This window comes from Mesoplodon mirus (assembly GCF_964341445.2).
Source record: "Mesoplodon mirus genome assembly, chromosome: 10".
NCBI lineage: Eukaryota > Metazoa > Chordata > Mammalia > Artiodactyla > Ziphiidae > Mesoplodon > Mesoplodon mirus.
The window spans coordinates 12,212,345-12,238,178 of record NC_138986.1 but is presented as its reverse complement, the minus strand read 5'-3'; the positions used below and the strand labels follow the sequence as shown (position 1 = coordinate 12,238,178).

At 43.6% G+C, this 25,834-nt stretch overlaps 1 protein-coding gene across 1 annotated transcript in view; it reads left to right on the top strand.

Annotated features, from left to right (window-relative positions):
- The first annotated feature begins 12,086 nt into the window (after positions 1 to 12,086).
- LOC309811072 (uncharacterized protein) overlaps positions 12,087 to 25,834 on the top strand; it is a 49,524-nt gene continuing 35,776 nt past the window's right edge. Inside the window, exon 1 of the mRNA XM_082633586.1 lies at positions 12,087 to 12,098. The gene's annotated coding sequence lies outside the window, so the exon portion shown is untranslated. The remainder of the gene's footprint in view (positions 12,099 to 25,834) is intronic.

Sequence of the window (25,834 nt, the reverse complement as noted above, 5' to 3'; positions counted from 1 at the left end):
CTTCAGCCTTCGTGTCCTGGTCGTACAAACAGCGGGTACCTGGTGGCAGATGAGAAGCCTAGTGGGAGAGGAAGGAAGGGACAATGAGTGGGTATATCACATTGTATCGTCAACATACTTTATAAGTACATTTCTTATTCGCTTCTTATTCAGGCAGAGATTATAAAAGTTTGTTGCAAGTATCCAGACCAGGATTTGTGTTTCAGAAATTATCAGTGTTCACAATACCTGCAGGGAAAACAAAACAAACTCAAATACGAGCACTCTTTACACTTAAAAGAATATTTTTATCATTCTTTTATTTGTTTTGGCTCTGTCACAAATTAAAGTGCTTGGAATGCTGTAGTCTGTGGTCTCTTGACATTTAATCAATGAGAACCTAACACTGTCACAGTATGCTGCCACTTGGGACATTCATAATAAAAATTGAAACGAATTTTGGTTGACAGTCATTTATTTTGCTTTGTAGCTTAGCGCATCTTTTGTGGTTCACCTTTGCCTATCAGCCAAGCAATTTGTATGGCCATATATCTAGACATAGAGATATATACATAGTTAAGGCTGTTCACAGTCTCTCATCGAATCACTGTCATTTTCTATATTTTAACAACTACTCTTTATTTGTTGAATGCATTTCGATTATGCATTCTACAACACGGATTAAAAATAGTTCTTGAGGATTCTGCCTTGGCTTTCTTCAGTTTCTGATCATACCATATTCTCTATTAGATTCATTATAATATCATTATAATATATTTTGATATTTTCTATTAAATAAGTAGAAAATTAGAGAAGGCTGTGGGCAACCTGGTTCCAGCTATGGGCCTTTCAATCACATCTTTCTTGTTTGGTTCCACCCCGTGTGTTGTATGTTGGAGTATATTTTTATGTATTCCACAATATTGTCCTAAGAAATTAAAAAACTCCAAAGAAACCCAACACGTGAGCCTGTGTAGAAAACGTAGACCTTGCTTGACACTTTTACTGCATTTGATATGGAAATAAGAAAAGAGCCCTTTCCCTCTATTCTTTTGTAACTAAATCTGCAATTGGCAGATACACCAGTCATACATCTCCCAGCTCCCACCCCACTGGCATCCCCCAAAAAATGAACAGCATGGATTTGGGGATCAACATAGACATCCTAGTACATCTGTGAGCAAATGACTTTGGAACTCTTCAATTAGGGGAAAGAAAACCTAATAGGAGGTTCTGGGTTCTTTTCAGTGGGTGGGTGGCAGGAGAAAGAATAGAATAGTGAACAAACTTAACAAATAGGATCATTCCTTTAGACTGAGCTGTGGACAGTGTTAGCACTTAGCCGGAGGTGCATTTCTGTGATCAGTTGTACATCCAGGGCCCATCTGTTCGAAGAGTAGTCTTTTTAAAATCCCAAGGCACCATAATAAGGGCAGAGGTTGATGCTTTTGTTTTCTGGATGAATTCCCTTTTCCAAAGCCTCTGCTACCTTCTCTCTGCCTGAGCATCTGGACAAGCTCTCTTTGTGAATCAGCATGAATATTTAACAGTCCACACTCCATCCCTGCCTTCAGTCTGTGGCAAAGGAAAGCTTTCAAAAGTCACCATTCTCTAGGGACTTAAAACATTTTGAGCTGGTTTTAAAGACAGTATTAGGTGACTTTGACAAACTGAAGCTATTTGGTATTTACACGATTAGAAAGAATCCTTGATGTGGGTTGTTTGGTTTTATACTTGAATTCTAATATTGAGATGTCATTTAAATGAGATGGGTGGTCTTAGGCAATGTCTTTGTGGTTAATAAATTCTTCAGAGAGGAAAAAGAAAACAACCTAGACATCTGTTTCAGAATGGTCCCCGTGTAGGAATTACACATAGATGATTACTTATGTTCAAAGCAATTTGTGTTTTAAATGATTGAAGAACATATGTAGTTAAAATGGTTGAGTTTGATTGCTTAGAAGAAAGTCTCTTTCCGTTCATTTTAGTAATTTTCCTAAATCTGCTATTTCTGCATCCATTTGTTAAAATTGGGGAATATTCCACACTTCTGTGGATGGCATCAAATCACATCCTTTTTATGGCTGGGCTTTCCTTCAGGGGACTGCTTCAAGATTACCAGGAAAGGAACCTGGCACAGTATTTAGACTGGGGCATATTTACTCTTTTATAGATATTTACTTCACCCTTTAGCATCTGTGAGAAATGTTATGTTTACTTCTCTTATTTCTTCTGAGGTATACATCTCTTTCAAAACATTTTTTAAAATATCATAGAAAAAGACTCTACCCATGGGCTATCAGGAAATGAGATGGAATTCCCTGGCAGTCCAATGGTTAGGACTCTGGGCTCTCACTGCTGAAGGCTCAGGTTCAATCCCTGGTAGGGGAGCTAAGATCCCACAAGCCATGTGGTGCAGCCAAAAAAAAAAAAAAAGAAAGAAAATCAAGCTCATTTTCACATTCTTGTGTTATTGCAAAAATAAATTGTTTTTTAATCCAAAAATATACAAACAAATCAAATACAGTTTAGCAAAGAAAATTGTAAACTAGAAAATATATATATGTTATCATCTAAACTCTTTATATACAGGCCCAAGTACAATACTCAGTTATATTTTTCTATATATTTTTCTAAAAAGATATAACATTCATAATATTTTTATAAGAATAAATTTTTGTAGTAAAATATATGAAATAAGACAAGTGAACTCAAAAGAAATTGAATAAAAATTATTTTACAATAAAGACTAAATTATAACATGACCAAAGGAAAATGATAAAATAAAAAATCTATTAAAGGTATTTGATAAAAAGTAAGGAAACACTAGAGTAGTTCTCACTAAGAAGGCAAGGATTTTCACTGCCATAACATTCATAATATTAATACAAATTTAAAAATCCACCAAAGAATCTGCAGCCTAGAAATAAATGTGGCCTTCAGCTGGCTGAGACTAACAGCTTGCATGGCTGGGAAAGAACCTAATACACCTTTTATAATTTTGCCTGGATGATCATGGGTGAGAAAACTATTCTTGAGTAGAAGCAATTGCTATTCCAAAGATTAAAAAAAAAAAACTAGATGAAGACTGAGCCAAATTCTCATTTTATATCATCTTAAAGGATCCCCCTGAAAGAGTTGCATTAATATTTAAAAGTCCCCCGCACAATGTCAGGCAAACAAAGAGCCACAACAAACATACTCAGTGAGCACCTCCCTCCTTCTCACTGCATCATCCCTGTCCTTTCATTACTGACAGGAAAAAGAAAAAAGCTAAGGAGGAAAGAAAGTCATTTTTGCCAGAAATGTCCATGTTATCAAGAGTTTTATTTTGCCTGTGTAGACGTAAGCACATGTACACGCTTCGTGGGCCTGGAGGCCGTGGCAGAGCGACCCGGATCCACTGAGGTCACAGAGAAGCAAAACTTCCCAAGACGAGGCCTGGCCGGGGACTCCCAGGAGACCCCGGGCAAGGAGAGGACATGCTGGGGTCCTGCCACTAGAGCTGGTGGGGAGATGCCTCCCCAGAACGTGACCACCAGCACTAGAGGTGGAGGCCCTCACCTGTGTGCCTCAGCCTGACCCCAGGGAGGCCCTGACTCCTTCACACTATCTGACTCCAACCCCAAAGTTTGGCTTTTTACTAGAATGTTATACATTTGTCTCCAAATACCAATACTCCTTTGTGCGTCCAACGCATATTTATTTAGTGCTTACTAAATGCGCAGGACTGGTTTGAGATCAGAGGTAAAGCAACGAATGAAAATGATGCTTGTGCACATCACTCAAATCTGCACGTTCGAAAGGAAGAAGGTGTGCATTGTGTATTAAACAGAAGCTGAATGCAAAAGAAGCTCACGTGGGCAGGTATCAACCAAGTTTCCCTAAAAATGACTAGTTTTTTATTAGCTCAAGTTTCCACTGTAGAGAAAAGAAAACAGTTCTTACAGTTTATCTTTTTGCTGTTTTCTAGCCAGTGATCAGTTTATTGTTTATTTGGTTTTAAGAATCTTGGCATTATATTTACTTACAACAGTAAACCATCCCTAGTCAAAAGTATAATATTTCTAAGGACTTATCTGATTTCCGTGGTCTGGCAGCAAAGTTCCCTGGAGAGAGATTTTTGCAAATAGGTTCTCTGATTGGACATTCCTCGCAACAGATCCTAAACAGGACCCCTCTTTTTTTTTTTTTTGCGGTACACGGGCCTCTCGCTGTTGTGGCCTCTCCCGTTGCGGAGCACAGGCTCCGGACGCGCAGGCTCAGCGGCCATGGCTCACGGTCCCAGCCGCTCCGCGGCACATGGGATATTCCCGGACCAGGGCACGAACTCGTGTCCCCTGCATCGGCAGGCGGACTCTCAACCCCTGCGCCACCAGGGAAGCCCAACCCCTCTTTTTTGAAATCCCTAAACTTTCGCAAAGAAACAAGTACCACCGTCCATGAATATGGTCATTAAATTTGACACGAGAAGTGACAGGTTTCAGCTGTAAGTGGATGGAGGGAAAAACTCAAACTACTCTCAGGCACAGTGACTTTGGCTTTACAAAATGACTTTGGAAAACTATAAATAGAACAGGAGAAGCTATTTCTACTATTAAACCATTCGAATTCAGGGTGTCTTGAGAGATCTCTCATTTCCAAAATATATGTATATTTAATGGAAGAAGGACAGACTAAACGGAGAGGGTGGCTGGAATACATGGAAAGTTATTCTTCGCCGTCATTTGTCCTGGAGTGAGTTTGATTTTCCTGGAGCCATCTCAGCAGTACACAAACAACAAGGCTGGTTTTCCCAGATCCTTGTTATAGTAAACAGATGCATAGAAGTAGGTTGACTCAATGTTTTCAGTCTAGTTATAGCATGCTTAGGAAGATACTACTATTAAATACAAAAGAGGAAAATAAAAACAATAGAAAACCAGTGAATTGTGGATTTCATTATCATTAGCTCCTATCTTTATCTGAGGTAGAAGGATGCATCCGATCTAAGTACAAGAATTTACCTAACTTGGGCTTCCCTGGTGGCGCAGTGGTTGGGAGTCCGCCTGCTGATGCGGGGGACGCGGGTTCGTGCCCCGGTCCGGGAGGATCCCACATGCTGTGGAGCGGCTGGGCCCGTGAGCCATGGCCGCTAGGCCTGCACGTCCGGAGCCTGTGCCCCGCAGCGGGAGAGGCCACAACAGTGAGAGGCCCGTGTACCGCAAAAAAAAAAAAAAGAATTTACCTAACTGGATTATAAGATTTGTGATGTGTAGGTTTGCTTTGGAAATCCAAGGATTTCCATTCAGTGATGAACACTATAGACCCATGCAGGCAATACATGTTACTGAAAACAAAGTATTAACTCTAATAAGTATAAGCATGACCACCACCAAATCATTTGCTAATTATCCTTTCTTGGACTTCAGCCAAGACATAAGCAGTAAAGTTTCATTCAAGTAAAATTCTATTTACAGTCAAACTAAAAGCAGTAATTCCTCAGGATGCTTAACTGGACCATCAAAATTTTCAAACAGGTTCTGCAAGATGACATCAAAATAAACTCTTACTTCCTAGCATAGTCGGGGATTGAGGCTTTTCCAATGAACTCCTATTTTTAAGGAATTTGAATATATTTCTTATATGCACTAACACAAATGCCCTACTGGCTGTAATCCTACTGTCTTTGCTGTTGCAAAAGGCCATCAGAAGGCTCTTTACCGCTCTGGAGGCCATGGTAGTGCCAGCCACAGCCTGCTGTACTAAAGACTAGCTTCTAACATGAATAAACATGAACTAAAGAGTCACTTTCCTCCCAAGAACGAAGCAAAAAGGGACCCCAATTAAAAGAGATTTACGTAGTGCATTTTTATTCAGCCCTTAACCATGGAGTCACTAAAAACCAGCATCCTACTGCAATCCTTGGTGCTTGCATTAAGTAAGTTTCTTCTCTTATCAAATTTCTTCCATTGCCTTTAGAGAAAACAGATTCCCTTATTCTGGTGTGTCTCCTCAGCTACTCTCAGCTCAGTCTTCAGTTTGCTCCATTTTATTCTTTGCTTGAGTTGCACTTGGCTTGTTTGGCAAATACTTGCAGCTGAAGATGCTTCCAGGTGCTAACATGGTCGTTCCCAACCTTGTCTGCACATGAAAATCACCTGGGCAGCTTCAAAAAATACCTATGCCTGCATCTTTCCCAAGAGATTGTGATTTCTAGGGTGTGCCCTGGGTGTTGGGAGTTTTAAAAGCTCTCCAGGGGATCCTACTATGCAGAAGTTTGGGAACTGCTGGGCTAGAGGGAAGAAAGGAAATGTTTGGTGAGCCTGAGCCTGAATCCTAGCCCTGCCTCCTGTTTGTTGTGTGATTTGGGGTAAGTTACTTCACCTCGCGGAGCCCTGATTTCCTGTCTGTAGAGTGGAGATAATCATGCTGGCAATTTTCTCACCTGTACAGTGAAAATAGCATGTACATTACATGATCAGTGACAGTGCGCGTGATGTGCTTGGCACAGGAAGTGGTGGCTGCCGGTGATTTATCCCGAGGGTAAAATAAAGTTTAATCCATTCCAAAGACAAGGAAATGCACGGTGGATGATTACGTGATGGGCTTAATGAGAGTGAAAATAGGTAGTGACAACCAGGCTTGCTGCCACATGGGATGCTGTTTTTACCCCCTGACAATTGAATTGTTCATCTATTGCTAGCTTGTTGGAGAGAATGATACAAGGTTATACTCAGAGATAAGGCTATTGTGTTTATCTGTTTTCCCAGGGTGGGGTGAATCTACCCGGTTCTTTGTGAACAGGATCTGGTTGGCAGATCAATCTGAGAAAAACTGGGAAGTGGATGCTTTTGAAAAGGCCAGTTTGACTCCATGGGTTTGGTGGGCACGTTCACTGATCACAGCTGGCCCTGGCCAGGGACATCCCTGGGGACAGATGTGATGGGAAGTAACGGGGTGGGGCTCCCCACACCACGCCTGTCACCTCTTAGGTCCTGGTCACATTAGAATCTGACACCTGATTGTATTTTTTAACCTAAGAAATCTCTCTTCCACTCCCCAATCTTTATTTCTTGTTTTGCGTTCATCTCAAATAAACAAGAATTAACTTCATTAAGAAAGAAAGGAAGAACTATAAACACAATGGCTATTGGGATGAGTGTGGTTCCTGCATGCAGACTCAGGGACTGGGGTGGGGTGGGGATAGACTTTCTATCTCATTTTGCCCCGTGTAGCCCTGGGGAGGTGGTCTTTTGTGGAGTGAAGAGGGGAGGTGAGCGGTGTACATTCCCTCCTGGTAGAATCAGAGGAAGATCGAGTGTCAGAGCCCAAAGGAACCTGAATAATCACTTGAACCCCAGGGGTTCCTAACTGGGAATACTCTGAAAGTGTATGCAACACTTAGGCAGATGGAAATGTTTCTTTGATGGAGGCCATGGCCTTTTCCGCAGATTTGCAAAGAGCTTGGTAACCCTCCAGTACGAACCGACTTTACTAATAAGGGAACTGAAACAAAGGAACCTGTTCATAAGCACGTAGGCAGTCACAGTGGGGACAGAGCTCAGGTGGCCACGTTTCTCTCCCGGCTCCACTCCCCAGGTTTCACAGCAAGTTTGAAGCATCATCGGTGGGTGGGGGGCGCTTAAGCCGCAGGTTCTGCTAATTCCCCATTTATCAGAGCCCGAGTCAGCGCTCATGTGATACAGAATGAGGTTTCCACTTTCCTCTAACCAGGGACGTTTCATCCCAAAGGCACTAGGAAGAAGGCAGGGCTGTTGTAGCTGCCGAAAATCCTCCTTATTTTAACCTGCAGTGAAGATTCAGCCTGGCTCAGAGTTTTAGCAGGAACTGGGCCGTAAATTGGGGAAAGTAGGTGTCTTAGTCCGTCAGGCTGCTGTAACACTGACATTGACTGGGGGGCTTCTAAACAATAGACACTTATTTCTCGCCGTCCAGGAGGCTGGGAAGCCCAAGATCAAGGCTCTGGCAGATTTGCTATCTGGTGAGGGCCATCTCTCTGAGCCCTCATGTGGAGGAAGGGGGGAGGCAGCTCCCTGGCGTCTCTCGTATAATCTCGTTCGTAAGGACTTCTTTCTCACAACCTAATCACCTCCCAAAGGCTTCCGTCACACTGGGATTATTTTATGAATTTTGGGGGGACACAAACACATGATAAATAGCAGTAGGCAAAGGCCTCTAAGAAAAAGGATGCTTTGTATTTCCTTATTCTTTCTTTAGCGTAGTTTCGTTTTCACGAGGGCTCGTTAGCCAAACAGGTTTGGCAGGATGAAGGGATTTGACAACCGTCTGCGAGACTCTGTTAGACCCTGACACCAACAGGACCATCTAATGATTGTAAAACTATAATTAGAGGGCTTCCCTGGTGGCTGAGAGTCCACCTGCCGATGCAGGGGACACGGGTTCATGCCTCGGTCCGGGAAGATCCCACATGCCGCAGAGCGGCTGGGCCCGTGAGCCATGGCCGCTGAGCCTGCGCGTCCGGAGCCTGTGCTCCGCAACGGGAGAGGCCACAACAGTGAGAGGCCCGCGTACCGCAAAAAAAACCCCAAAACTATAATTAGAGAGAAAATGGTAGCACACAGGGCTCCCTTGTTGTGGTCTGAGCTGCAGGTGGAAGGATTCCGTGGGGTCCACAGAGAGCTCCATGTAGAAAAGGCTTTGGTGGCCCCCCTGAGCGCTCTCCAGGAGAGAGTGCAATCTGGTGGTTAGCAGTTCAGGCTCTGGAGTCGATTTGGCCCGGATTGGAAAACCCCATCTCCAACACGCACTAGTGTTTAAACTCATCTTCCTCTGAGCCTTCGCTTCCCGTCTGTCACATGCAGACAACTGTGCCTACTTAGTGGGACTGTTTCGAGGACAAATGGGAAAATGATTGAAAGTGGATTCTGGGCCTGACAGATCCCATCTGTTTACTCTGTTGAATGTATTCTGCATTGTGAAATTATATTGTCACTTTCATATTATTTTAAAAATGAATGTTTTAACTGCACTGGGAAGGAATCAGTCCTGATTGTTCAAGTTTTAAGTTGATGAAAATAAGGGACTCTTGAATGACCACCTCCTGTTTATTACCTTTTATTTCAGCTGCTGTGTCATATGACCGACCTCACACTTTTCCTGATTTGTTTTTTATATTTCCAAGTCAGAAAAGGATACATTCTTGTTATAAGTGATTCTCACAAGCATAGAAATTTATAGAGTCAAAGATGACTAGTCCACATTTTTCTAAAACAGCTGCTAATAAACTTTCTAGGTAGATTGGTCTGGCTGAGCCCTCCATGTGGAAAAGCCTAGAAAATGTCTTTGATGTGCATTGTTTTTACACATGCCTACTGACCTAGCCTCATCTTGGTTTTCTTGTGACAAACGTTTGAGGAGTTTTGCAGTCCAGGAAACAGTATTTTGACGGGATTATTTCCTGCTTTAGAAAGCTTCATAGTTGCTCTAGTGGTGTTGAGCACAGGAGGTGGAGTTTGGCGGGAAAGGCAGACCCACGTCCCATGTGGGGACGTGGAAGGAAGGAGAGGAGAGATGCAGGCTCTTCTCGGGGACAGAGAGCCCTCACGGAGGCAGAGAATTCGGTACTGTGCTGCTGGAGACGAGTAGGTGCCCACTGATGCGATGGTGCTGGGGACTACGACCAGGCTGACCCCAGAGAGGGCAGGGCTGCTGCCAGCATGGCCTGTGCCTTGTGCAGATTGCAGAAGGGGCCCCCTTTGCCCCGAGGGTACACAGCACAGAGAGAGGAACAGAGCTGGATCTCAGCCCTGGCGCACCCCTTCACAGATGCTCTTGTGCAGTGTACAACGTGTGCAACTGTGCTCAGCAGCTCGGTGACAGAGGCAGGAGCTCGGTCATCCCCCACCAGCCAGGAAGAACAAAGGTACTGCTGAAGAGCAGGATCCTGCTCACTCAGACCCAGGTCTTGGAGGGATGTGGATGGTGGAGACGGTACTGGGGAGATGGAGAGGTTAAGGGTCTTCCTTTTCAGAATCTGGAGAGCATCTCCATCAAGCTTCTCCATGGCTTTGTGGACATTCGCAGCCCCTGTCCCCTCCCTACCGGCTGCCCTGTCACATTCTTCCCGCAGCCAGGCTCTGCCCCCCTCCTCATTCTAAGGCCCCTCACTCCCTTCCCTGGCCCCTAGGACTGTGACCTTGGCTGCGAACGGCCGTAGCTGTCATACAAACACACACACATCACACGCGGAGACACCCCCCGACACACACCCGTTCCCATTGCTCTTAAGAATAAAACCCGGACCCCTAATGTGCCCTGCACTGGCCTGCAGTGACCTGCCCCTACCCTGCCTACCTCCCAGCCTCCCCCTGCCCTGAGCTTGAGCTGCACCAGTGTGCTCCATCCTGCCAAGATGCCGTGCCCCGAGGGCTGTGTCAAGGCTTTATTCTGAAGGCTCCCAGCTCACATATCAAACACTCAAATGCACCCACAAGCCACGTTAAATATTTTTTGGTGCAAATAATAGTTTAAAGGTTTCCATATTTCAAATAATTTTGAGATGATTGGACTGTGAGTGATTCCTTTAATTTGAATGCCTGTGATTTCTCAGCCATCTTCCACATGCTTGAGGAGTCTGATCAAGTGAGAGTGTCTAAAGCTGCACATTTTCCCCAAACACAGTGAAAGATTTATGACTACTAGGCCCTAAGACAGTTGATAGCGTGTTTTGTTTTATTTGCATTTTATGAAACAGTAATGTCACCTTTGTAGTTTTCCTTTCATAATCGGGGGACAATGTTTTTCTTCAGGCCTCACACCTTTCTCTAACGTCCCCCCACCTCCCCCCACCTTGCCTGGCTGACTTCGGCTCCATCCTCAGATCTTGCCTCAATGTAAACTTCCCTGGGGAGCCTTCCTGACCCTCCTTCTGGGTCAGCGCCTCCTGTCATGTCATCTCATAGCGCTGAGTCACTTTCCTGCAGAGCACATCCTCAGACTTTCATTTCAGGACCATCTGTGTGACCTGCTCTTCAGGGTTTCTTTCTAGCACGGGACAGACTATAAGTGCCACTTTCATGTGGATGTAAGTGGCCTTACTCATAGTCTTGGAATAATCAGAGTTGGCCATGTAAGCAGCAGCCAGGCTGCATGGCATTTCCTTTTCACATTCACTGGGCTGTCATGCATTTACCTCCTGGCAGCTTTAAGAACTCCCACCATCTTTACAGAATCAACATGCTGGTGTGGGGAAGACTGGTGCAGTTTCTAGTAACAGGATGTAAATAAAGACCCTTGGCAATTCAATGTTAGTAGTTTTATGGAGCCAGACTGCTCGAGAGGTCACGCAAGCAAAACCTGTTCCAAGCCCCTGCAGCCCGTCCTCTTCCATATCTTTCCCAATGGTCTGGGGACAGCGTGTAAGGCACACTGATCAGATTCACGGGGACCCTGACTCAGTGAGATCTTTCAGAAGACCTCAGTAAAAATCCAAGTGACCTCAACTAGTTTATAAAATGTCCCCATAACACCAGCATGAAATGCCTTGGGATTAATGCCAGGTGGTTGGTCCCGCTGAAACCATTCTCCTTCCCCTCCCCCCAAAGGAAGAGGACAGGCGAGTGGCCGGCCAGAGGGGGTTGTGGGACCCCCTTGGGTGACTGACCCCGATAGAGACTAGCCTCCTACCGACATGGGCTCGGGGATGGAGGGCACCAGTGTCGGGGCCGTCCCACACCCCTCTGACCCTGACACGCACCCGGCTAGTGACACACACACAAGGAACAACTCATTTGTGGAATACTTCCTATGTACCAGGCTCCACACCAGGCCCTTTAGACACATTTTCTCCCTTAATTCTCTTGGCACATGTAGCACGTGTTCTGTGTATGATGGCATTTAGAAAGGTAGGGTAACTCGCTTAATGCCACGGCTGGTGGGGCTGCAGCTGAACCCCGTGTCTGTCTCCCTAGCTATCGACCTACCCAGCCAACCACCAGGATCACCCAGACAGAGACTGAGAGAAGGATGGTAAACCCGTGGAGGTGTTTGGTGCCCCGCGCAGAGCCCGAGCAGGCCAGGAGCCTGGTGAAAGGGAGCTGGGCTTTCGTGCACTCGGGCGAGTTCCCAGCCAGGATTAACCTGCTTCCTCTCCTGAGGTATTTTGGCCTTATATTTCAGCAGACCGGTAAAGAAAATGAAGAATGTGTTGCTGGTAAAAGAAAAAAATGTTCAAACCCAGTGCATCATAGGAAGCCCCTTATCATTCTGGGGCCTCCTATTTCAGGATTGCTTATAACATGTCTTGCATCTCGAAGCTGCCTTGGCCAGACAGACATGTAGCCCGGGAATTCCACCTGTGACTTTAGGCGCAGCGGGTCTTGAGGGAGATGCTCAGGGAGGTGGGAACCAGGAACCCAAGGTCTCCAGTGGGACGTCTGATCTCCTTCCTCTGGCAGGCTACTGGGGAGAGCGTTTCACTAAAACCAAAAGAGCTGAGAAGTGGAGAGTTGAATGAAGTGGGGGGGTGGGGGGAAAGGGTAGGACAAAATCCAAGTACCCGATGGGTCGTTTATTCAACCTTTAACAAATATTTATCAGGGCCCTGGGATACAGTCGTGAGCAAACAAGCACCCTTCCTACATAGGACGTAGGTTCTGACGTATGAGCTTCGTGCATGGTCTGTATGTTCTAAGACAGAAAGCCACAAAGATGTGGCTAAAATAATTTCAGTTGTAATAAGTGCAATGATGAACGTCAGAGTCTGAGGGAGAGAATTGGGGGGAGGGGGTGAGAGGAGATAAAACGTACTGCCAAGGACAGCTCTTAAGAGGTGACATTTCACCTGTGACTATAGTTCAGATTCGCTTCTAGGTGTGCCGGGCAGGCCCTGAGGAGATTAAGTGAGAGAATGTTATCGTTCTAATCACATCCCTTCTGCTGCCTTGCGAGGAAAAGATGGAAGAGGGCCCAGTGGGAGCGTAGCCCCAGGGCTCTCCCTGAGGTCAAGGGGGCTACACAAAGATGAGAGAAGGAGAAATGAGAGAAGAGGGTGCATGTTTTTGGAGACAGCCTCAGTAGGACTTCCCGGTGGGCTGGGAATAAGGGTGTGGGGGGGGCATGGTCAAAAGATTTCCGTCTGCATAGACATGGTGCCATTTTTCTAGGTGGAGAAAGTAGCTGTCTAAGCAAAGGGGCCCTGGGGTGGCCGTATGGGGTCTTGGAGAGCCGGGGGAATGAGAGGGCGGGGAGCACTGTGGGTCCACTGGTCAGGGGTGACGCCGGGGAACAGCAGAGATGGAAATTGGTGTGAGGATTAATGAAATGCAGAACGTGGGATAAAGCCATCAGCACAGCGCTGGGAGCATCGTGATGACTCAGTAAACTGGAGCTGTCATTTCACTAGGAACGGTCCAGATCCCTTGTAGGAGCCGGGACAGGATGGGCAGGATAGGAAAGGACAGGAGTGAGACCTGCAGGGCAAGGCTGGAGACACCCTATAAACGCCGTGTGTCCTCTTGGGGTCACCAAGGGAAACCCAGAGAGTGGTGTCAGAAGGGAGTGGGTTTCCAGCCCTGAAAACCTGCAGGCGGGACAGGCACAGCCATCAGTCAGCCCTGGGAGGGTCGTGGGTCCTCAAGGTCAAGGGGTGGGCGAAGCCTCTGCTGTCTGACTTCTGACCGCAGAGCCTGGCCGGCTCCTGATGCCCTTGGGTACATGGCCCTCGGCAGCAGCAAATCGCCTCCCTCCTGCTTATCCTCCTTCCCGTGGAGAAGGTCCCCTCCAACCCCCATGGTTTCTGCTGTTCCCCTTTCCATCTGGTCCCCCCTTCACCTCCCCACGGGGTGCAGTCTGGCCCATCCACTCACTCACGAGGTGCTGAGAACACAACTCAGTGACCTGATGAGCAGATGGGAACCCGGGACCGATTGTTTTCCTGCCATCCCAATTCTTTCTGTGCCAAAATAAATACACTCGATTTTTAATTGTTCCCTGTTTCAAACTTATAAATGGAAAGGGGACCTCGATCTCAAAGCTGCACTCTCAGACTAAGTTTCCACTGCCTTGAAGCAGGTGTCCGACCTGAATAAGCTCTGTGGAGTCAGACCTCATAGGGAAGAACACAGATACTAGGAATCCATAGTGCCTGTCTTCTTATCAGAAAATGGGGGGAATTCTGTTTACCTATTTCATAGGATGTGAACTGTAATTATTGAAAGCTAATGTTTTTAAAAACTGGAACTTGGGATTTCCCAGGGGATGCTTTTAAACTCAGGCTGTTTTAACACAGACACACATGTCCACACACACACTCTCTCATTCCTTCTTTTCAGACCACGCACATCTCCACAGGTTCACTGACCATCCTAACAAAAACAGCTCACGGTGGCCGTGACCTTGCAGAAACAAAGGCCAGAGCTACAACCTTTAAGTAGTGTGTTCCTGATTTTAAAACCTGCCTGCTTGTGAGCTTCCTTTCTAAGTTTTCCATCGAGGACAAGTCAAGATTTGAAAAGATGTCATGGTGGGGCAGTTGGGAAATGTGATGCGTGGCTTCTGTTTTCACTGTGGGGACCTTCCCAGGCCTTCCTGGGTCCCAAGAGGCAGGTGGGAAAGGACACAGCCTGCCCCTGTCACAGCCCATCCTTCACAGGACAGGAAGCCCAGCCTGCCCCTGGGTCCCTGGGTCCCTGCTTCCCTGACACAACTGGAAGTCTCTCACCTTTAAAGCCTGGGGAACCAGGTGGGCCCAGGGGGTTGGTACCTGCTCTGAAAGGAGGGACGTCGGGGGAGTCAGGGTGCCCCGTATGGGCAACATCTCGTGCCCCTGGGAGGTTCTGAGCATCCTCCTGGCACGCCTGCTCCCCAAGTGAAGACTTCCATGTCGAAGGCACTTTGAAAGGCCAGCAGGGTGAAACTGAAAAGAGGTTTTACAAAACCCTACCTGGGATGGGAGCATTTTCCTGATGTTCTTAGGGCAGCACGTCACACTTTTTTCCTATCTACTTAATGGCAAAGGGGAAAAAGTAAATCCTCATCCTCTGCGGGCCAAGGGCACAGCTGTGGTCATCACACACGTTGAAATAGCTTGTTTTTATCACAAAACTCCTGTGATCCTGAAAACATGTGCAAACTTTGTACTTTATTCCAGGAAGTAGGTTTGATTTAGTACACAAGTCATGGGTTGTACTATGTCAAACTACCTAACTGTCTGTCTACACCTCCCCTTGGTCTTTAAATTTAATCTGTTGGAAACCGAGATCATTATCTTCCTGCCTCTTGTTCCTTCTTGTTTTCCCAAGACTGTTCAAATCTTGCAGACTTCCCTGCCAGTTTCCCAGCTTTGTTTGCTGTTTGAGAATATGGGCAGAGGTGGAGACCAAAAACAGACAAACAAACAAAAATAAGTAGGAGACTGATGAAGAAGTTCCTAAAAATGTCCCTTTGGCAAGTTGCATCTGCCAAAGAGCGTGTGTCACCTCTGTTCTAATACCAGGCTGGGAGGTGGAGGGAGTTTAAGGAACAGCAGCAGAAATTCCGGACAGAGTCTGTTCCTTCCACTTCTCAGGCATCACGTCAGAAAGCTCGTAAGAGCTTTGGGAGGAGACCCAGAGTAAGACCCTTGTCAGTAAGTTTAGTTGACCCGTGAAAATCAGGCAGGTGACTTAACTGACTCTTCCACTGAACTGACTGTGCTTGTCCAAGTATCCTCTGTACGCTACCTTAAAGAAGTTCATTCATTGCTGTGTGAATTTAGCAGATGATGCCCCAAAGGAAGATGAAAAACCTAGGGAAAAACTTAGTTTTCTTAGCTAGAGTAGGAAGCGTGCAGTAATCAGGAATGCAGGAAGCATCCTGGTGATTTCTTTTTTAAATGGTGTCCTGCTCTTCATCTAAGAGTCTTATAAATGGAGGTAATGGGGCACTTAGCACCCAAGCACTTCCCGTGCCTTGGGTCCTTTGCTAGCCGTCCCCCTGCAGCCGAGGTGGACTCTCTTCTCACCCCCATTCTCAGATGGCTTAAGGGGATTTAAAGACTCCCCCAGATTCACACCGCTGCAGAGTGACAGAGTCAGTCTCCATACCCTGGTGCCTCTGACTCAGGAGACGTACCTAAACCCACACCCGCCATCTCTCTCTCTGGAGAAAACTTGCCTTTCTGCAAGATAACGAACAGTATCTAAAACCAGAACTCTAGAACCACATTTATCTTTCTGGTTGTTAGTGTATTTTATATTTAGGGCATGCATTTAGTGAGGCGCTGTGTTTATTTTCCTGTCGGAGGTTATATGGTCTTCTGGGAATTAGAATTACTTATAATAAGAAGATGTTTACTTCCATAATTTAGCCAACATAGCTTTTGGATTAATTTTATTAGCTCCTGAAGCTGGAACTGTAACAACCAGTTCATACAAACGCAAAGTTTTCAGCATCTGTATGAAGGCCACCTCAAGAGGGAGCTCCGTGCAAGCCTTAGATTTATTCAGTTCTCTCAGTCCTGAAGCTTGATTATAAAACGTATTTTCAGAGAATGGATTGCAATCCTGTATGAGTAGAGAGGAAGTTCGCAGAAGAGGCTCAAGGAAACAAACAGAAGTTTAGGAATTTGAATCCTTAGGTGGGTGGCCGTGAAGATCCAGGGATTTAAATTTTATAAAAATTACTATCAAGAGAACTTAAAGAAGAACTTCTAGTCTTTTAGGGTGTGGAATCATAGCACTAGAAAGGCTCTTAAGAAGACAAGGAGAATTGTCAGGACTTCCCTGGAAGTCCAGTGGTTAAGACTCTGTGCTTCCACTGCAGGAGGTGGTGGGTTCGATCCCTGATCAGGAAGCTAAGATCCCACGTGCTGTGCGGCCAAAAAAAGGAAGAAGAAGAAGAAGAGTTGTCTTTCCCTGTTGATAAGGACTTTGGGGCGGGGGGTGGAGGTACGGATTCTCAGCTCTGCTCAGTAACTGGTTACGTAGTTTTCTGTACTGATACAGTATCCTGAAGCAGAGGGCACCAGGGCATTTGTTTTTGTTCTCTATAAAGTTGTATAAGCTCTTCTGAAGAAAATACAGTGAGGCACAGTGAAAAGACAGAAAGAAAATGAGAATGGAAATCTATTTAACCCAGAAAGAAGTAAGAAAGGAGGAGCAGCGGAATTTTTAAAAATCCAGATGGGACCGACAGAAAACAAATCAGAGTAGCAGACTTAAATCCAACCACATCAGTAACTAACAGTAAATGGATATAAACGGAGTAAATGCTCTGATTTAAAGGCAGAGATTATTACTAAACTGGAGAAAAAGAAAGACCCAATGACGTGCTGCCTTTAAATATAAATACAGGTAGATCAAACGTAAAAAGACGGAGTAAATATGTCTTACAAACAGTATGCTTTAGAAAGCTGGAATAGCCAAATGAATGCAAGATAGAATAGGTTTCAGGATGATGAATATTATGAGATAAAAGGGTCAATTCTTCAGGAACACATAACAACCATAAATCTGTAAATATCTAGTTAACAGAGCTTAAAATATGCGAAGCAAATATTGACAGAATTTAAGGGAGTAATAGACAAATCCACAATCACAGTTAGAGGTTTTAACATCCCTCTGTCAGTAATTGATAGAGCAACTAGAGAAAAAAGCCTTTCCATTCATCTCGATTGGCCATCCACCAGGGACTGAGCTGGTATCAGCCAATGGGTACTCTGCTCGCGATAGGCTTTTATTTAATTTCCTTGGCTAATGAAGAAGCAGCTGTCTCTGCATCCTCTGTTGCCCAAAGGATGTCTTGAGATTGATTATAATTGCTATGAGAGTGAACCTGAGGTCTTTACCTTGGCAAGTGAGCTGGAGAGGGTTTCCTCATCACTTGTAGGTACACTTGAGATCAACCCTGTAGTCTAGACAGGATGAGTTTCTAGTGAACAGAGTAAACTGCTTCTGCCCAAATAAGGTGAGGCCCCTTTCTCCAAGGAGCATTTTGTAACTGCTACAACACAGGACTCTCAGGGAAGTGGGCTCCTTCAAGGGTCCTCATGTTCAATGTTTGATTATGCTGATGAGCCCTGGAGTTTGGGATTGGAGTTTTACCTCGACAGCTAAGTGACACTTAAAGACTCATTCATTATCTTACAGCCACTTCAAGCCCAGATTGTGTTGTGCCGGGAACCACTTAACAGGATTATTGCAGGACAAGGAGCAATCTCACTCTCTGGGCTCCAGTCAGATCCCCCTCTCATCCTGCCACTTACCAATTCTCAGCCTAAAACCGTCTCCTAAGAAGAGAATTTTTCAATTTCCTGCAGTGATCGGAACTAACCGTGTTCCCAGCCTGCAGAAAGAATGGATTGAAAATTGTGGACATGCAATCAGGATAATACAGAGCCGTCATTTAGGTTAAAGCATCTTATGCTCCTGGATCACTTAAGATATGTGTGTGGTTGTAGAGCCTCGACTCCCTGGCCTGGTGTGAAAGTGATTCTTATTTTGAATTTAATTTTTTTTTTAGTTCAATTTAAGCTTTATTTTCTAAATTAAGGGCAGTTAGAAAATAGAAGATCTGCTCTTATCCAACCCTGTGGTGGCAATAAGTGCATTCAACCTCAGGTTGAACCAAGAAGCCAAATTAAAGAAATTGCACATGTTTGGTGGTAGGGAGAGAATATCCTAGATCAAAATTTTGTCAGGCAAAGGGAAGTAGTCCTAAAGTGTATTTAATAAATAGGGAGCTGGTTTCCAATGGGTTTTCATCCATAGACCAATAACATACATTACATAAAATCCTACCCAGAGCAGGAGAAAGTCAGAAAAATATTAGGGACTAATCCATGGAAAAGAGATAGGACTGAGTATTCGGGCTAGTCTATGAATCATTCGATCCCCTCTGCCCTGAGACACTCAGGTTCCCAACTCAATTCTTTTATTTTTAGAATCAAGATTGTGATAAATGCAATATTTGTTTCTTTTGTACAGTACATTGTGCATCTATTGTTGTTTCCGTCTGGTTTCCTCAGATAGGTGAGTAACTCTGCCTGATGCCAAAGAAAGCCTTTGTTGCCCCTTCAACCCTTGCTGGTCCCACTGGTGGGTCCCCAAATGGAATATGGCATTTTTCCAGTCTGTCTTTAGTGAAAGTAACAGAACATGAGAGACTTTTTGCTCCAGCCTCCTAAAAGGCCCTACCATTGTACCCTAACTTTTATTACTATTTAGATAATAAGGCGGAAGGGGGTGTGAATGGTATTGTTTCAGAAATACTCTGATAAATCATCTAAATTTGTTACTTTTCTTCTAATGGTTTAATTACATCTTCCAAAGGGGAGAAAGACATTTGGAGCCCATTTATTTTCATGTAATCGGTGTAGGAAAGGGGGAAAAGGTGACGCACTCTTTCTACTTTTTCCTTTGAGCACTTTAATCGAAAAAGAGCATAGGACTCAAGTCAAGTAGGTCACCAGTTATTAATTTTGTGCCCTTGGGCATGCAAATCTCTTCTGAGCCTGTCCCCTTGTCTATAGACTGGGGGGCTCTGTTCTTTCCTGTTTGCCTCATGAAGCAATGTGAGGAGAACACACTGCAGGGGAGAGGCTAATACAGTGAGAGGCCTCATGGACGATCCTTATTTACAAGCTTTCATTATAATTTGTAACTTTTCTTTTCACTTAATTATCCCTTCTCCTTGCTAGTTTGTGTGTGCCCTCGTCTCAGGCTGTTATTCTTACTATGGCATCTTCCTACTTTCCTTTTTTCTATTTGCTCATTCACTTGGCAGATCAGCTATTGTGTTTTCCTTATTTACCATGTAACCAAGCTTCATTTTTTATTATTATTTTTTTTAAATGGAAGTATAGTGGATTTACAATATTATATAAGTTTCAGGTGTAAACCATGGTGATTCACAATTTTTAAAGGTTATACTCCAGTTACAGTTATTATAAAATATTGGCCATATTCCCTGTGCTGTACAATATATCCTTGTAGCTTATTTATTTTATTTTTAATAGATATTTATTGGAGTATAATTGCTCCACAATACTGTGTTAGTTTCTGTTGCACAACAAAGTGAATCAGCCATATGCATGTATGTGTCCCCATATCCCCTCCCTCTTGAGCTTCCCTCCCACCCTCCCTATCCACCCCCCTAGGTCATTGCAAAGCACCGAGCTGATCTCCCTGTGCTATGCTGCTGCTTCCCACCAGCCAACTGTGTTACATTCGGTAGTGTATATATGTCGATGCTACTCTCACTTTGCCCTAGCTTCGCCCTCCCACCCCATGTCCTCAAGTCCATTTTCTTTGTCTACCTCTTTCTTCCTGCCCTGCAACTACGTTCATCAGTACCCTTTTTTTTTAGAGTCCATATATATGCATTAGCATACGGTATTTGTTTTTCTCTTTTTGACTTACTTCACACTGTATGACAGACTCTAGGTCCATCCACCTCACTACAAATAACTCAACTTCGTTTCTTTTTATGGCTGAGTATTATTCCACTGTACATACGTGCCACATCTTTATCCATTCATCTGTCGATGGACATTTAGTTTGCTTCCATGTCCTGGCTATTGTAAATAGTACTGCAGTGAACATTTTGGTACATGTCTGTTTTTGAATTATGTTTTTCTCAGGGTATATGACCAGTAGTGGGATTGCTGGGTCAATGGTAGTTCTATTTTTAGTTTTTTAAGGAACCTCCATACTGTTTTCCATAGTGGTTGTATCAATTTACATTCCCACCAACTGTGCAGGAGGGTTCCCTTTTCACCACACCCTTTCCAGCATTTGTTGTTTCTAGATTTTTGGATAATGGCCATTCTGACCGGTGTAAGTTGATACCTCATAGTAGTTTTGATTTGCATTTCTCTAATATTTAGTGATGTTGAGCATCTTTTCATGTGCCTCGTGGCCATAGGTATGTCTTCCTTGGTGAAATGTCTATTTAGGTCTGCTGCCCATTTTTTAATTGGATTGTTTGTTTTTTTGATATTGAGCTCCAAAATATACAATTTTGGAGATTAATCTTTTGTCTGTTGTTTCACTTGCAAATATTTTCTCCCATTCTGAGGGTTGTCTTTTTGATGGTTTCCTTTGCTGTGCAAAAGCTTTGAAGTTTCATTAGGTCCCATTTGTTTAGTTTTGTTTTTATTTCCATTACTCTAGGAGGTAGGTCAAAAAAGATCTTGCTGTGGTTTATGTCAAAGAGTATTTTTCCTATGTTTTCCTCTAAGAGTTTTATAGTGTCTGGTCTTAAGTCTTTAATCCATTTTGAGTTTATTTTTGTGTATAGTGTTACGTAGTGTTCTAATTTCATTCTTTTACATGTAGCTGTCCAGTTTTCCCAGCACCACTTATTGAAGAGCCTGTCTTTTCTCCATTGTATATTCTTGCCTCCTTTATCAAAGATAAGGTGACCATATGTGCGTGGGTTTGTCTCTGGACATTCTATCTTGTACCATTGATCTATATTTCTGTTTTTGTACCAGTACCATACTGTCTTGATTACTGTAGCTTTGTGGTATAGTTTGAAGTTGGGGAGCCTGATTCCTCCAACCCCGTTTTTCTTTCTCAAGATTGCTTTGGCTATTCGGGGTCTTTTGTGTTTCCATATGAATTGTAAAATTTTTTGCTCTAATTCTGTGAAGAATGCCATTGGTAATTTGATAGGGATTTTATTGAATCTGTAGATTGCTTTGGCTAGTACAGTCATTTTCACAGTATTGATTCTTCCAATCCAAGAACATGGTATATTTCTCCATCTGTTTATGTCATCTTTGATTTCTTTCATCAGTGTTTTATAGTTTTCTGAGTACAAGTCTTTCGCCTCCTTAGGCAGGTTTATTCCTAGATATTTTATTCTTTTTGTTGCAATGGTAAATAGGAGTGTTTCCTTAATTTCTCTTTCTGATTTTTCGTTGTTGGTATATAGTAATGCCAGAGATTTCTGTGCCTTAATTTTGTATCCTGCAACCTTACCAAATTCATTGATTAGTTCTAGTAGTTTTCTGGTGGCATCTTTAGGGTTTTCCATGTATAGTATCATGTCATCTGCAAAGAGTGACTGTTTTACTTCTTCTTTTCCAATTTGTATTCTTTTTATTTCTTTTTCTTCTCTGATTGCTGTGGCTAGAACTTCCAAAACTGTGTTGAATAATACTGGTGAGAGTGGACATCCTTGTCTTGTTCCTGATCTTAGAGGAAATGCTTTCAGTTTTTCACCATTGAATATTATGCTTGCTGTGTGTTTGTCATATATGGTCTGTATTAGGTTGTTGGAGGTTCCCTCTCTGCCCACTTTCTGGAGAGTTTTTATGATAAATGGGTGTTGAATTATGTCAAAAGCTTTTTCTACATCTATTGAGACAATCATATGGTTTTTATTCCTTAATTTGTTAACGTGGTGTATCACACTGATTGGTTTGCATATACTGAAGAATCCTTGCATCCGTGGGATAAATCCCACTTGATCATGGTGTATGATCCTTTTAATGTGCTGTTGGATTCTGTTTGCTAGAATTTTGTTCAGGATTTTTGCGTCTATGTTCATCAGTGATACTGGTCTATAATTTTCTTTTTTTGTGATATCTTTTTCTGGTTTTGGTATCAGGGTGATGGTGGCTTTGTAGAATGAATTTGGGAGTGTTTCTCTCTCTGCAGTTTTTTGGAAGAGTTTGAGAAGGATTGATGTTAGCTATTGCCTAAATGTTTGGTAGAATTTGCCTGTGAAGCCATGTCATCCTGGACTTTTGTTTGTTGGAAGATTTTAAATTACGGTTTCAATTTCATTACTCGTGATAGGTGTGTTTATATTTTCTAATTCTTCCTGGTTCAGTCTTGGAAAATTGTACCTTTCCAAGAATTTGTCCATTTCTTCGTGGTTGTCCATTTTATTGGCATAGTTGTTTGTAGTAGTCTCTTATCCTTTGTATTTCTGCAATGTCAGTTGTGATTTCTCCTTTTTCATTTCTAATTTTATTGATTTACATCCTTTCCCTTGTAGTTTGTACCTCATAATCCCTTACCCTTATCCTACCCCTCCCCTTTGCCTATTCCCACTGGTAACCACTAGATTGTTCTTTACATCTGTTAGTCCGTTTCTTTTTTGTTATATTCACTAGTTTGTTTTGCTTTTTAGATCCCACATATAAGTGATATAATACCATATTTGTCTTTCTCTGTCTGACTTATTTCACTTAGCATAATGCCCCCCAAATCCATCCACGTTGTTGCAAATGGCAAAATGTCATTCTTTTTTAAGGCTGAGTAGTATTCGATTGTGTGTGTATGTGTGTGTGTGTGTGTATCTCGCATCTTCTTTATCTATCCATCTATTGATGGAGACTTAGGTTGCTTCCATATCTTGGCCATTGTAAATAATGTTGCTATGAACATTGGGATGCATATATGTTTTAAATTAGTGTTTTAGTGTAACTAAGCTTTAAATACAAAATTTTTGTCTCCAAAACTATCTTTAAACTTTCACAATAACCTTCCTATCGGCTTCCTGTTTTAAGGGATGAGTTTTGGGGAATTCCCTGATGGTCCAGTGGTTAGGACTCTGTGCTTCCACTGCAGGGGACCTGTGTTCAATCCCTGGTGGGGGAACTAAGATCCTGCAAGCCTCACAGTGTGGCCAAAGGAAAAAATAAAGGATGAATTCTCCACATTTATTCTACAATTTTCTAATCTTAACATTCTGTAGGTTTGCATCTGGTACTGAGTACCCAGGATTTGCTCTCTGGTTGGGGACTTGACTGACTCATGACTTGAGAACGTTTCTTTCCCTGCTCACTTTCCTGGGGACGTTGGCTACCTCTGCCCTCACTCCACCCTCAGAGCTGCTTAGCATGACTTCTGTCTTCAGCAAGCAACTAGCACCCACTGGGTTCCAAAGCTCCTTTTTTTTTTTTTAAATAAATTTATTTTATTTATTTATTTTTGGCTGCATTGGGTCTTCATTGCTGTGCACGGGCTTTCTCTAGTTGTGGTGAGCAGGGCTACTCTTTGTTGTGGTGTGCGGGCTTCTCATTGCGGTGGCTTCTCTTGTTGCGGAGCACGGGCTCTAGGCGTGCGGGCGTCAGTAATTGTGGCACGTGGGCTTCAGTAGTTGTGGCTCACGGGCTCTAGAGCACAGGCTCAGTAGTTGTGGCGCACAGGCTTAGTTGCTGCACGGCATGTGGAATCTTCCCGGACCAGGGCTCAAGCCCGTGTCCCCTGCATTGGCAGGCAGATTCTCAACCATTGCGCCACCAGGGAAGCCCCAAATGCAACTTCTTCTGCTGCTTTTTGTTTTGTTTTGTTCTTAGCTTCAGATGAAGGTCCCTTTTCAAAGAACGTTAACGCTTGATTTGTTGTAAGACATTGTGGAAAGTAGTATTATCCTACACTGCTCTTATACTCTAGTGTTTGAGGGTTGGTGGCCTGATTCTTCTTTTGAGGCTATGTCTCATTGATGTAATTCGAAAACAATTTAAAACCCACAGATTAAGAACATGTGTTTCTTCACGTCACATGTTAAGAGAGGCTTTAATTCATTCTGAAATCTATACTGAAGAATATCTTAAAGCAAAATTGCAACTTTGCAACTATACTAACTACAAATTACCTCAAGTAGGAGTACAGTGACCTGGAGAATCAGACCAGAGGCCCATCCAGCTAGAATTCTTCCTCGACAAAGGCCTCCAGTTTTTTATGGTTGTGCAGGAGGGTGGGTGGAATGGGGCATGTGATAAGGTGGAAAGGTAGGTTTTCCTTCTCTGGTCTCAGTCTCAGAATGTCTGGAATGTTCTTCAAAGGTGGATCTGTCAGCATGACCTTTGCTAACTCCTTCTTGAATCCCTTTATACTTTATCTGCTCCCTCGTGGGACATAAGTTTCATATTTTTATTATCTACAGTAGCACAGTACTTCCTCTTTTTGTCCTAAAATTACCTCTGTCAAGCTTTAAGGAGTGCCCTCTGCCTTTAGGATTTGGAAGCGATGATTCCATCTGCGTTTTCTCCCTTCAGTTCCACCCTATCCCAGAGGCTTTGATAGTATCTGCTCAGCCTTTGTTGTCAAGACTGAGAAAGCTAATTTGGGTTCAGAAAGTGGAAAATTTTCAAAGGAGCCAAATAATTTTTGAGTCAGCATTCAGTGGTCCTCATTGTTGCAATGCAGGAGCACATATGTGGCAACCGTTGACAAAGGGTTAAGCATCACAGACAGCCTTAATAGAAGTAAAAAAACAGGACCGATCCAAAACATATAACGTATACTCCAAAATAAGCCAGGCTCGCCCCTCTTAATGGGATAACTGCAGACATGCCAAATTCTACAGCTAGTCAGTTGTATACATATGGTAAAACTTTTCATACCATTCAACATTTGCCTCAATATGATTTTAATTACGTACAGATTGGGTAGCTGGAAGAAAGCACTGGAATTGAATAAAGTTAAACACAAGCCCTTTTATAAATGGCCCCAGTTTAGGTTAGAACGTATGCAAATGACTGCCGAGGACAGTAAGAGGAATGTGTGGTTTGGGGGAAACTCTGGGGATGGGAGGTGGCTCATCTTCAACCTGGGGACCCTGTTGATCTGGAAGGAGAGAGTTTCCGGAAATGGTGATTATACTTCTTTTGAAGTTGGGACTTATGCTGATGCTTGCGCCTTTTTACTCAAATTCTTCCTGCCCCAGGACAGGGTTGTCTCTGCAAGATGAAATTGCTCTCTGGGCAAACGCCGCCTTCAGTTTGGAAGACTGTGGGTTTGCATACGGCAGATCGGTAGTTTTGAAGCTTTTTTTCCCTAATGGTACTTTCTTGGGCTGTGTTCCTCGTTTCTCTGAAGTTAATTTGACATAATGAATTCAAAATTGGTGTTGTTTACTTCATTCAAGAAAAGAAATGGAGGCAAATTGTGCT